This window comes from Lygodium microphyllum, chromosome 4 (assembly GCF_053477565.2).
Source record: "Lygodium microphyllum isolate KBCC chromosome 4, Lygodium_microphyllum_v1.1.10, whole genome shotgun sequence".
Classification (NCBI taxonomy): domain Eukaryota; kingdom Viridiplantae; phylum Streptophyta; class Polypodiopsida; order Schizaeales; family Lygodiaceae; genus Lygodium; species Lygodium microphyllum.
In genome coordinates this window covers 24,443,081-24,456,245 of record NC_141138.1, presented here as the reverse complement: position 1 = coordinate 24,456,245, position 13,165 = coordinate 24,443,081, and positions in this window count along the sequence as shown.

Here is a 13,165-nt window from a genome sequence, read left to right as displayed (position 1 = left end):
TTTTGATATGGATAGCTATGCTCTATTAGAATATAATCCGAGTTTCTATGCATGTCTCATGCAAAAATAAAACACTAAGATTGTGTGCTAAAGGCCCTTCATCCTCTAACCATTTCATCCTAGGAAGGATTCTTTTCATTGAGAAGGGGGAAGGGGTAAGGTGAATCAAACCAAACAGGGGTGAGGTGAATCAAACCAAACACATAAAGAAAACAATAAAGGAAAAGCACACATTACAAGGGTAAAATGCAACAACTTTGATTAAGGAAAAGGTCGATAAAAGTTAAAATCAATAGACTACTAGGAGGAAAATTCTACTTCTACACGCAAGCATTTCAATTTAACAAGCATGTAGTCGTTTCCTATTGCTTAGTCTAAAAACCACTAATGGTAAATATGGCTTCATGGCAAACACCCGTCATGGCAGGCCAAGAAAAGGTGAGCAAACTACCTTTTTCATAGGAAGAACAAGCAAAATATGGACTTTCGGAGGTGGAAATGTGAGCCTTCAACTAGTTCAAATTTTGGCATATCTTCAACCTTGATGATGTGGCCATTGAAGAATGAGCAGTAAGGTAGATCATCGAGAGTAATGCAATCTACAGAAATACATGGAAGCAGTGAGCCAAGGAGTGGACTACTTCCACTGTGCAGAGTTCTTGAGGATTTTCCATAAAAACAACGGCCTAGCAAACAAAATGGAAAGAAAGCCAAAAAGGGACATATATGCCTTGCTAGGGATGGACGAGGTAAAATTCCACACCAATGATGGCATCAGCTTGGCGAATATTCTTGATCGCGAAATCCAACTCCAAGCCAAGATGGTGCATGTGCTATTTTCTAGCCAAAGATACAACTCCATAATGAGCCGCATCAACGTCCCCCTGTTAGAGAGTGTCGTAGCAAGGTCATTGGATGAGGTCAACCTCAACGGGTTTGTGAGGAAGACTATTGAGACCTCAGCAAAAGCCTTGGTAACAAGAGGGCAACCCACTGAAGGAGAATCTCCTACCGCGAAAGCTAAAAGGAAAGCTTCTTCTTCAAAGGCTACAACTATTGGATTCGGTGGAGTCCTAACCACAATCATTAGGGAAGCCTTGGGATAGAAGCCTTGGGACATGGGCAGAAAGAAGGAGAAGAGGGGGTGGATGAAACACCAAGCAGGTCGCCACCTCACAAGGAAGAACGGGAGGTGCAATCAAGCGAGAGAATGTTGAGTGAAGAAGAGGAAAGCAAAGAACAAGAAGAGAAAACTAGCCAAGGAAAGGCTAGGAAAACGAAAAAGAAAATTGCACAAGAACAACAGGAAGAAGAGAAGAGGAAACAAGAGAAGGTGGACTTGCAAAAGGCCCGCAGGGAGTCCAGAAAGGCCGAGGGGGAAAGGAAGAGAAAGGAAGAAGAGAAGGAGGAGCTTAGAAAAAAAGGGGAGGAAGACATGGCCCTCGCCACTTGCAAGTCCATTGAGTAGTAGTCGAGGCACAATGAGCCGAAATCCGCGAGCCCCATCAGAGACAAAGGGCCTAGCTCAAGCACATGTGTGCCTAAGTTTGTGCCACTTGCAATGCAAGAAGGCAAGGGCAAGGCCCTGATCACCCCCATACCCACCCTCCTAATGCCCGCCATCACCACTGCCATCTCCACTCCCAATTCTATGACCCAGGTGGATGCCAGCAACCTAATGGCTTAGGTCCAATACTTTGTAAATAAGGAAATGGGCCAAGGAGTAAGAGAAGGAATCCCCTTGGTGGGGACCAAAAGACCGGCTGCAGTGTTGAGATATTTGCAATCACACCTACTTCAGTCCCTTTGTGAGGAGCAGTGAGGGCTCAAGACCAAAATCCCATATGCACAGTAGGAGAAAGTACCACCACTCAAATCCTATAAAGCATTGTACTTTCACTCTTTTTCTAATGCAATGATAGTACTCTTTTCTTTCCAGTAAAGTTTCATGTCACTGTCAATACACAAGATTTTGTTTACAAGTCCAAGTCTCAATCTTGGAACCTAATTCATTTGTGTAAAAATTTGTCCTAATCAGGTTCAATGTCTTCATGAGTTTCTTTTTCCTCTTTCAACCTCCATAGCTTCCGCATAAGCCATGCTCTAGATCTCGCATATTTCACATGATATCAGAGCTTAGTTGAGCATGGCTCAACTCTCCTTTCACTCCTCTCAGCTCCTTTCCATCTCTGCTCACCTTAGTTTGAGTACTAGACCCTATCTCCAACTTCATTTGCATTCCTACCTTCAATGAAGCTTCCATGGCAGCCATAGCCAGCAGCACCCTATCAGTTTGAAGCTTTCATATCTCTCTCCACAAGGCAAATATCTTTGAACTTCCTTCTAGAGAAGTGTTTCTCTACTTCTAGAGCTCCTCGTTGGCACCTCAATCATTGAGATTGGGCAACTATAGCTTCAACATTACCTCTTTTCAGAGTTGCTGCCATAAATGTGTCTATGGACAGCACCTACCTACCTCTGTTGGAGCAGCCATATCTCTTCAATATTTCTTCTCGAGAGTTGTTCTTCAGGTCAAGGTGCAACTTCTTGGCACAAAAATCAAGGAGATTGATGCACATCATGCCCAGCATTTGCATTTTTCCAAATCTAGGTGCAGTTTTGACAGTGACAACTTTGAAGGCTTAGATCTCTCAACTCGGGCAAGATGAGTAGAGACCCTCTTAGGGAGAGTTAGATCCATTAGTGAGGGTCCTCTATCTCAAAGGGTTTGAGTATATTTGATCTGGGGACCTCGTGGGAGCTCATTTACCAGTCATTGGTCTCTGTTTTGACAGGATAGCCGTAGCCACACTTCACCAAGCTTAAAAATCCCATCATTTTCTCTCTTCAACCCTGGAACAACCCACTGCCACTCAAACCTAAAGGTCCCAGCATCAAATCAAGAAGGGGAAGATCTGGATCTGAAAGAACTTGAAGGATTTTTGCAAGTTTGAAAGACTTAGGGAAGAAACATAGTGTCTATTGACACTCATTTTTTGTGATCTAAACACTTGTGTCTCTTGACACATCTCAACCAACTCTTCTGTTGCTTAAATTTGATAAGTCTAAAGTTGATTTGCTACTAGTCTATCAAGTCAAACATGGGCAAAGATTCTCCAACAGCCCGTTTCAAAGGAGTCGGATTTCATACTTGGCAGAACCACATCAAACTGATCTTGATGAAGAAGGGCCTCTGAGCCATTACCACTGGAAAAGAAAAGAAGCCTCGTGATGCGGATCTTGCTATCACTTCGCGAAAGAACGATGATAAGGCTCAAGCCATTATCAAACTAAGCTAGATGACAGCTATATCCACCATGTGGATAACTGTGAGACTTCACAGGATACATGGAAGAAACTTGACACTTTGTTTGGTGCACAGTCTAAATCATCAAAGTATGGTCTCCTGATTAAGTTTTTCATGCTTGAAATGAAGTCTAGCACATCACTTTCCACACATCTAAATTACATGGAAGGACTTCTAACCCAACTTGCAGGAATCAACATTAAAATGGAAGAAGATGTTTGCATTGGTGTTCTACTTAAGAGTTTGCCTCCTGAATATCATAATGTATCAACAACTCTAATTAATATGCCAAACCGTGAACTTGTTGATATCCAGGCATCACTGTTACAAGAGGAAAAGAAGCTAAAAACTAAGGAAGAACTAGGTACCTCTAGAGATGAGCATGCATTATATGTTGGCAACAAGTACAAAGACAAGAAGGATCAGCTCTTTTGTGATTTCTGCAGAAGGACCGGACACACCGAGAAGTTTTGCCACGCCAGAAAGAGGTCCCAAAAGGACTATCTAGTTGTAGTCAAAGAAGAAGAAGAAAACAAAGAAAAGGAAGAAGAAGAAGAAGACCACGAGGAGAAGGACAAACCTCATCAATCCTTCTATTCAAACAAACGTTTTTAGATGTGTATTTCCTAGCCCTAATGCCTCAGACATAAACTTGTAAAGTCCTCAGTTATCCTTGTACTACAACCTCCGTACACTTTGTGAGGCCCTTGCTACAGCCTCTGGATGTCCATCATGTTTGTGGTACCCACACTTAGCCTTTTCTGTGTGACAGCCTCTGGTGTTTTGCCATGTTTATGGTGTGCCCACACTTTGCAAGTTTTGCTTTCACTAAAGCCTCTACACACTTTGTACTTTTGGTTGTGATTGAGGAGGGGTGCTGAGATATTTGCAATCACACCTACTTCAATCCCTTTGTGAGGAGCAGTGAGGGCTCAGGACTAGAATCCCATATGCATAGTAGGAGAAAGTACCACTACTCAAATCCTATAAAGCATTGTACTTGCACTCTTTTTCTAATGCAATGATAGTACTCTTTTCTTTCCATGTCACTGTCAGTATACAAGATTGTGTTTATGAGTCCAAGTCTCAATCTTGGAACCTAATTCACTTGTGTAACAATTTTTCCTAGTCAAGGTCAATGTCTTCATGAGTTTCTTTTTCCTCTTTCAACCTCCATAGCTTCCACATCTGCCATGCTCTAGATCGTGCATTTTTCACATGCGGCAGATATCGAATTGAGGTGAGACCCTAAGAAGCAAAAGGTAGCAGGCTCTACGACCTCCATCCCCACAATAGGGAGGCCGCCCGAAGAATACGATGAGTACGTCAAAGAGCTCCTCTCTCAACTAGAGAGAGCCAAGGAGGAGAAGATAACTATAATAGCAGAGCTTGAAGCTAAAAAGGAGGCCATGGCGGCATTCTAGCTAGAGAGAACACACCAAATGGCAATGGCCCAAAGGGAAGTAAATGAGCATCGAAGACATGACCAAGAGGGCAGAAGAATGGGCCATTGAAAATGAAAAAATGGTCAAAGCCTTGGCACGTCACCTCACTCAAGCCAAAAAAGAAAAGATACTTGCCAAAAGTAGAGTGGAGGCCACCCAAGAATGTTTCCACACCCAACAATGCGCCTTCCTAGAAACCCTATTGGACATCACCTAGGAAGAGGAGGGGGAGTCCGTGGAAGTGATGAAAAAGAAACTAGGAATGGCTCGTAGGGCACTGAAGGCCGGACTCTAGATGCCACCCTAACCTAATGGAGTTGTCCCAAGCCTGAATAAACAATGCCATTATCTCCTATTGGCAAGCCTAGCCTCACAGGAAGTAGACACACTCGAGTTCCTCGAAGAGGAGCAGCAAGAGCCAAGCCAGCAAGGGGAGGTGGATGTAAACTTTGAAATGGGGCCACATGAAGATGAGCTTGTCCCATCGCCTCCTTCCTTGAGGCCTGAAGAGAAACAACACACAGTCCTATGAACGGAATAGTAAAGCATAATCATTGTAAAAAGAAATCATACCTTTGCATCGCGCAAATTTCTTAGCTAGAAGGGTAGTTGTAAAGGCTCAATGACCATGATTTGCCACCAATCGATTAAGCATCTATAAGTTGTTTTAGTAATAAGCCCAGTATTAGGCTTGAATTTTTGCAAGTGCATCTTAGGTTGCCAATGTATACAAATATACAGTGTAAGTCGATTGCATCCTATAGACCATTAGAGTGAATTAACTTGCATTTACATTAGGTATAACGAAATTCATGTACCTCACATAAATAAAAATATAAGTCACAATTTATGAATTGCATAAGTTAATTGAGATGAATTTCCAAGAATGAAAGCTCCACATTGCATCATCAACTTAGGAAAGACTTGCATCTGGATTTGCATGGCATCATGGATAGTTTTGGTTGCATTATATAATAGGGATTCATCGTAAAATATAGATTTAAGATGCGCATGAGAATTTCTAAGCTTAATTGCAAGAGGCAGTTCGGTAAATGAAACCTTATATGATAAGTAAGGCTACGGTTTAATTTGACTTAGTTAGAATTTAATTGTAAACAAGTCAAATTATTGTTAGGATCATATATTGACTTAGAGTCAAGTAAACATGCCCTTTGGTCTCTATCCTAACAACTAGCCATGATGGGTCCAAAACACCCTTGGAGATATTGTTTTAGCTTCCATGTCAATAAGTGCATTAAAGATGTGTGTCTTCTAGGCAGCCACCAATATGCGTAGGTAGGCATGTTCTACTATTTCCTCATCCCTATCTCTATCTCAATGATAGTGGAAACTCTCAATTTTATAGGGGGTTCTAGAATTGGAGGCTCATGGAGTGGATGCATTGGGGGATAGTACTTCTTGAGGCGACTTTTGTTGAAGAACCTATCCCGTCTCCTTCTAGGGTCTCGAGCCCTACATTGGCAGTTTGACTAATGTTATGAACCCTAAAATGCCCTAATTCTTTGAACTTCATCTTCTGCTCATGGCCCCTTACTATATAGTAGAGTAACACTAGGTCTTTGTGCTCAAAATCACATTGTTTGACATGTTTGTCAAACGAGCTCTTATATCTTGACTTTTTGTAGATTAGCGCATGGGTAGCTAGGAGTTGGGTCTCCAAAAGGTGTTCTAGCTCTACCAAGCATTTTGTCCATGCCTCTTTGCCATCCCATCTCTCTTGCACTACCATTCTCAATCTTGGAAGGAAAAATTTTAGTGATAGGATTGCTTTGGTCCTATAGGTAAGCTTAAATGGTGTTTGCCACTGCCATCTTGTAGGGTGTTTTGTGGGCCCATAGTGCTACCATAAGTTTATTGTCCCAATTGCTACATGAGGAGGCAAAGACTATCTTAGTCAATAGGTTCCCTAGGATTTTGTTCATGGATTCCACTTGATTGTTAGCTTCAGGGTGGTATGGTGGCGATTTTCTATGGATGATCTGTGGAAAATTAGAGTGGAAGCAAGGATTGAAGTGTGCACAAGAGGGAGAGAAGAGCTCACAAGTACAAGAACAGTTCTTGTTTATTCATTTTCTCATAAAAGTACAACTTGGGTCACTCTCACTCAAAAGTTGATGTAGACCCCTAGGTTGTTTATATAGCCCCAACTGGCTAGGTTTAGGGTTTCCCCTTCCCCTTAGGATCATTCACACTTTCCTACCCTTATCCACTCCTGCATAAGGAGGGTTCATATGCCTATATTCTCAACAACCCCCCTCAATGCCAAGTGGCATTGGAATACAAAGCATAAGAGAATGCCCCCCCCTCCCCCCCCCAACCCAAATTGGATGCCTTTATAGAACAGGCTTACAAGGATGGTTATAGGTAGGAAGGATACATAACTTAGAAGAGCCAATCATCTATGGATTGGGAGGCAAAGTTGGCCTCCAATTCCTTAGGTACATCTGGAACATTGGGACACTTAGGTGATATGCCTAGTCTTTTTGCATTTATTGCACTTCGTTTTTTCAGAATACTTCTTCTAACACCCTTTTTTATGATAGAAGGAGCACTTTGTAGAAGCTGTATGGACTAACACTTGCTCACACGAAGTAAATGTTGAAGAGCCTTTGTTATGGTTCCTCTTCTCTTCATCTAGGCATGACCGACTGGTACTTGCCAAAGTTGGGTTCGAGATATTAGTAAGGGTAGTAATAAGGGTTAGAAATACCTTCTTTATAGACTTTAGAAGGATGGAAATGGCATCTTCATCATGAATTGGTGCTTGAACGAAGACCAGTTGTGCCATGAGCCCCTTCATATATGAAATAAACTTACTTAGATCTTTTCCTTGTTTATACTCCAAGCTAAAAAACTCAATCTTTAGCTTCCCTGTAGCACCATAGAGCCTTTCAAGCTCATCCCACTTCTCCTTTGCAGTGGAGAGTTGGTCAATATGATGAATTAAGGATTCATCCAGATGAAGCATGATGATGGCCTAAGCTCTTTCATCATCTTCTACATTAAGGGGATTTGATGGGTCAATAACTTTGGTCCCTTTTATAAGAGCCAGTAGCCTCGTTCCATCATTTTATATTTACCAGGACTTGCCAGGGATGGAAATATTTTCCATTAAACTTGCAAATTTGAGGCCTTACATCTACATAGGCCATGGCCATTATAGGAAGGTCTTACCTATTGCCTTAGGCAATGGCAGTGTCTAGTCCTTTACAGGTGGCCAAGTACAAACCAAGTAACATAATTGATAGCCCTACAAATGATAACCAACTTTAAAGCTATAAGGATGAAAAAGGTTGGAAATTATACATATGTAATATTTCAAGGTATGATTTTGGTGGTCCTATCCTTTGAACAACCCTTAATTTAGGTTTTTTACTATTTTCCTAGGTTTCAATGAGTTGAACTTTGATTGGCTCCTCCCCGACTTATGGTTTAGTGTACAGGCATTTGGTTGAGCATGGTCAATTAATGACTTCAACACTTGGTGAAGAGTCTGAGGAGATTTCAACCACATTAATATTCATGTTTTGACATAGGGCAATAGTACTAATGTCACTAAATGCCTTTTTAGTGCTTAGAAGCACTCATCTCAAGATTGAGATGTTTAGGTATTTACCTTGTCAAGTTTGGTGAGACAACTCATTACCGGTGTTGAGAGCACGCTTCTTGGTGAACTTATGATGTCCCTCGAGTGTTGGAACTATTCACAAATTAGGAATACACTTCAGAGCATATGCTTTAGTGATTAGAATCACTATTAATGATTCTAGATTGAAGAAAGTGAAAAAATAGGAAGCTTGAAACTTCTTGGCTATGGCTGCCAGAAACCCACAATTAGGGTTTTGCTTACAACAGCCAATAGAGAAGAAATTTCTTCAAACCCTCTTAGAGGGAGATGGCCCACTGGAGGGGCTAATAAAGCTCCATGATAGCTACCAAGATTGTGCCATCATCAGCATGCACAACAGCTCGTGATGTGTCGGCCGTAAATCTGTGCCAATTTCAAGAAAAACATAGTGCTACCCTCCATGTTGCCTAATCTTAGCCTTTGATGTGCAGGCTAAATCACCCCGAGCTGAGGAGAAGATGTCTAGAAGAAATTAGGAGCTAAAATTCTCTCCCAAGGTCCTCCAATAGAGGTGGGTCAAGCTGGCTATGATGGAAAGGAAGGTAAATGAGAGGGCAAGAGTTCTTCTTGTGCACTTAGGTGTGTAAAGAGGTTGAGGGAAGCTGAAGGATCAGAGATGGCTCTGATGCACAAGAGGGAGAGAAGATCTCACAAGTACAAGAACAATTCTTGCTTATTCTATTGCTCATGAAAGTACAACTTGGGTCACTCTCACTCAAAAGTTGATGTAGACCCTTGGGCTGTCTATATAGCCCCAATTGGCTAGGGTTAGGGTTTCCCATTCCCCTTAGGACCATTCACACCTACCTGTCCTTATCCACTCTTGCATAAGGAGGGTTCATATGCCTATACTCTCAACATGATCAAGAATGTAGACAATAAATGGATAATCACTTCATTAATGAAGTGCGTGCCCTTGATCACTAACTAGCTCAATTGGGTAGTCAAATCATGAGATTGCGTAGTTCCAAATGAACTTAGCCATGGTCATTCTTCCTAGTGGCCTAAGCTTTAGCCCATTTCTTGAGATAATCCATTGCTACAATGATGTACTTTGCTTGTGAGTACTATGCTGTAGGGCTAATTAGCCCAATAAAGTCAATCCCCCCACTTTTCAAAGGGTTTTCGCACTTATTGAGGTCAACTCTATCTTCTCCTTATGGATGGGTACTTTGGTCCTTTGACATCCATTGCAATGCTTCATGAACTTAGCAACATCACAGAATAGGGTGGGCCACCATAACTGAGATAGTAGCACCTTTGTGTGCTATACTATCTCCACTAAATTTTCCTACAGCAATTCCACCATGTGTACTAGCAAGCACCTCATGCATTTCGTGCTCACACATGCATCTTCATAATAACATGTCATGTCCTAGTCTATAGATCTGGCTAAAAATTAATTGATAGGGTTCAATCTTTAGGATAAAGCACTTAATCCTAACCTTCTCTATAGGGTTCTCAGGCAATCCATGCTCTAGGAGTTGGGCTATGTCGTCTATGATGCCCCATCCACAACAACTTTTTCTATGGATATGCGGGACATATGGTTTGCCATGTAATGCTACTTACCCTTGTATACAACCACAGAGAAGTCAAATTCTAGAAGCAGAAGCAACCACCTAGCTATGTGTCCCCTGTAGCGCAAGGTTTATTCACTAGATAAAGCAAGGCTTGATGGTCAACGAAGAAGACAAAGGGCATAGCCAAAAGGTAATGACGAAACTTCTTTACAATGAGAATAGCATGGCTAGGCCTTACCTTTCCATTGTGGAGTATTTCATCTCCATATCCATGAGTTGTGTGCTAGCAAAGCTCACAAGATAATTGAGATTATGTTTACTAGGTTGACACAAAACAACTCCCATGGTGAACTTCTAGGCATCAATGTACACGTGGAATGTTATGCTCCAATCTAGGGCTCGTAGAATTGGTGCAATCATGAGAGCCTTTTTTAGTTTCTTGTAGACGTGTTAGCATTCCTTGGTCCACTTGAATACGATTAGCAATTTGTAAAGGGATGTAACAATCAATACGTAGCTCAAAAAAAACCACTAATAGTTCCTTGTGTGTCCCATGAAGCACTGAACTCCCGTATAGTTCATGGGTGATGGTAGATCGACAATGAATTTGACTTTAGAGAAGTTGGTGTCAATTCCATTCTTAGACACCACTTCCCTTAGGATACATTCATGCTTTAACCAGAACTGGCACTTCAAGGGGTTCAAGGAGAGGTTATACAACAACCTACACCACTCAAGGATTGCATGAAATTTATCTAGGTGTTCCCTCCAACTAGAGTGAAGGCATATATCATCAACAAACACCTCCAATTCTTGCCAAAGCATGACTTTGAAGATGGTACACATGAAGCATTGAAAGGTAGTTGATGCATTTGTCAGCCCAAATGGCATGTCTATGTAGGCAAACACGCCCCATTTTGTCACAAACACTATCTTATTCCTATTGTTGAGATTTACCTACACCTGGTTATAACCTGAGAAGCTCTCCAAGAAACCATAGGCCTCTTTTTCTACCACTCTTTTGAGCATGTGCTCCATTTAGGGCAGTGGATAGTTATCTCCCTTCATTGCAGCATTGACCTTTTTATAATTCACACACTCGAATATTTCTATTCTTCTTCAGGACAATCACTATGGGCGATACCCAATCCGTGTGCCTGATTTTGTAGATGAATCCAGCCTTCAACAACTTATCTATCTCCTCATTGATGGCGTGTGCATGATTTGGATTCATTAGGTATGGCCGCTATTTAACTGATGTTGTATCCAGATTCATCGAGATGTTATGGGTTACGACCCTTGGCTCGAGTCCTTTGAGTTCATCTAAGGACCAAGCAAACACATTTATGAACTCTCACACGAGGACAATGAGATCAATCTCCTCTTGCTCAATTAGGTCATTAGCTATGAACACGAGTCAAGGCTTTTCCCCTTCCCTTGCCAAGTTGGCTTCCTTGACCTTAGCAAGCCCTTCTATTAGTTTATTTACTTGTCCTTGCCTCTTAGCTCCTAATAAGATTACTAACATGTCACATTTTGAATTTCGTGAAGAGCTTAGGTAGGTCTTAGGGCTTCTGTTGCTCTTTGACTTCCATTCTCCTTGGTTGCTTCCTCTTGTCCTCCCTCAACTACCTGCACCTTAGGTGGATTGGGAGGTCCCCTTTGTTGTGTTGGCCTTAGGTGGTCAGGGCATTTCTAGGTTGCTTTCAAATCTCACTTCTAACTTTGAGTCAAACTCACAACCTTCTCTAGAAGGAGTTTCCCCTAGTGGTTGCAGCTTTGAGGTTGATTTTGTTCTGAGTGGTGCGGTACTTAGTTGAACTAATCTAGATTTCTCGTGGTCTATCACCCCTAGGTGGTCCAACCAAGTATGGTCACATTCTTTTCTAAAGACTCCTCTTTCACTCCTAAAGACATTTTCTTTCCATCGCTTGGAGTCTACTTGTATTTGTTCAATCACTTGACCGTCCATGTCATACTCTATTGTCTTGGCCTCTTCCTCACTTTCCTCCATCTTTCAAATTGTTATCTTCTCATTGCTCATCATCTCCTAGGATTCTAGCCTCAACCCTCTTCTCATCCATGATCAGTGTCCAATTGTACATTAGGTTCAAGTTGTGCACTTGGGTCCACTACCACTTTGGCTCATCCATGAGATCCTTGAGGGGTTCGAGATTGGCAGCTAGGTTACCTATCATTCCTTTTGTCAAATATTCAAGGGTCCCCTGGAGTTTAAGTTTGTTAGACAGAATGTGGAAAGGGATAGGTATTGGTTGTCTTCTAGGGCTCTTGGCCATCATGCAAAGTGGTACCGATGATGGCAAGGTCTTACCCTTTGGCAACAACTGACATGTTGTGGCTTTATGGGACTCACTAGCTATCCTTGTAGCCTACTTATAATCCTCTTTGTCATTTGATAATGGCAGGTTGATGGTGGCTAGCACATGCATCAAGTCTACTGCAAGTCCTTGGGGCAAGGGATATACTTTGTTAGTGGCCTGTAAGAAGTCCTAACCTATGAGTCTCCTTTCAAGATAGCGGAGATAGCATCTAGGTCGACTAGCATGGTCTTCTAGGTATCCGTCTTGACTCTTAAAACCTCTAATCTATTGCCTAAGAATATATGACCATTTCCCCTATCTTTTATCACTTGTGTGTTTTGCATCCAAGGTCAGCCTAGCAAGATGTTGTAGTCCATTACCTTCACAACTATGAAGTTCACTGGGAAGAACTAGACTCCTACTATCTTCAAGGGCCAATCTTTTAGCACTCCAAACTGTATGATATTCATTCTGCTAGAGAGTATGACATTAAACCTTACAGTCTCCACGTGTGGGTTACCCCAATCCTATAGGACTACATGGTTTAGCACATTGACTCCAACTCTTGTATCTACAATTCCATTTCTTATAACATCTCCTAATGTGTTGATAGGTAAGACTGCTTGCATCTCTATGCCTTCCCAAAAGGCATTTATGTGCAAAGACTTAAGCACTAAGTTCAAGGTTAAGCTTGGTATGTGTGTTACTGTGCCGTGGTCCAAGCAAGTCAGTCACTCCAAGCTCATCATATCATTCTACCCATTGCTTCAACCCTTGCCATAGTGTCGAGTTCTGCCTGAGAAGCTCTCCCAAAGATATGGTCATAGGGGCCGATATCAACATCGTGAGTAAGTTTCCATCTGCCTTCTTTTCATTAGGCTCTACACTCTTTTTCTTATGACCTTGGGCAATTTTTCCAC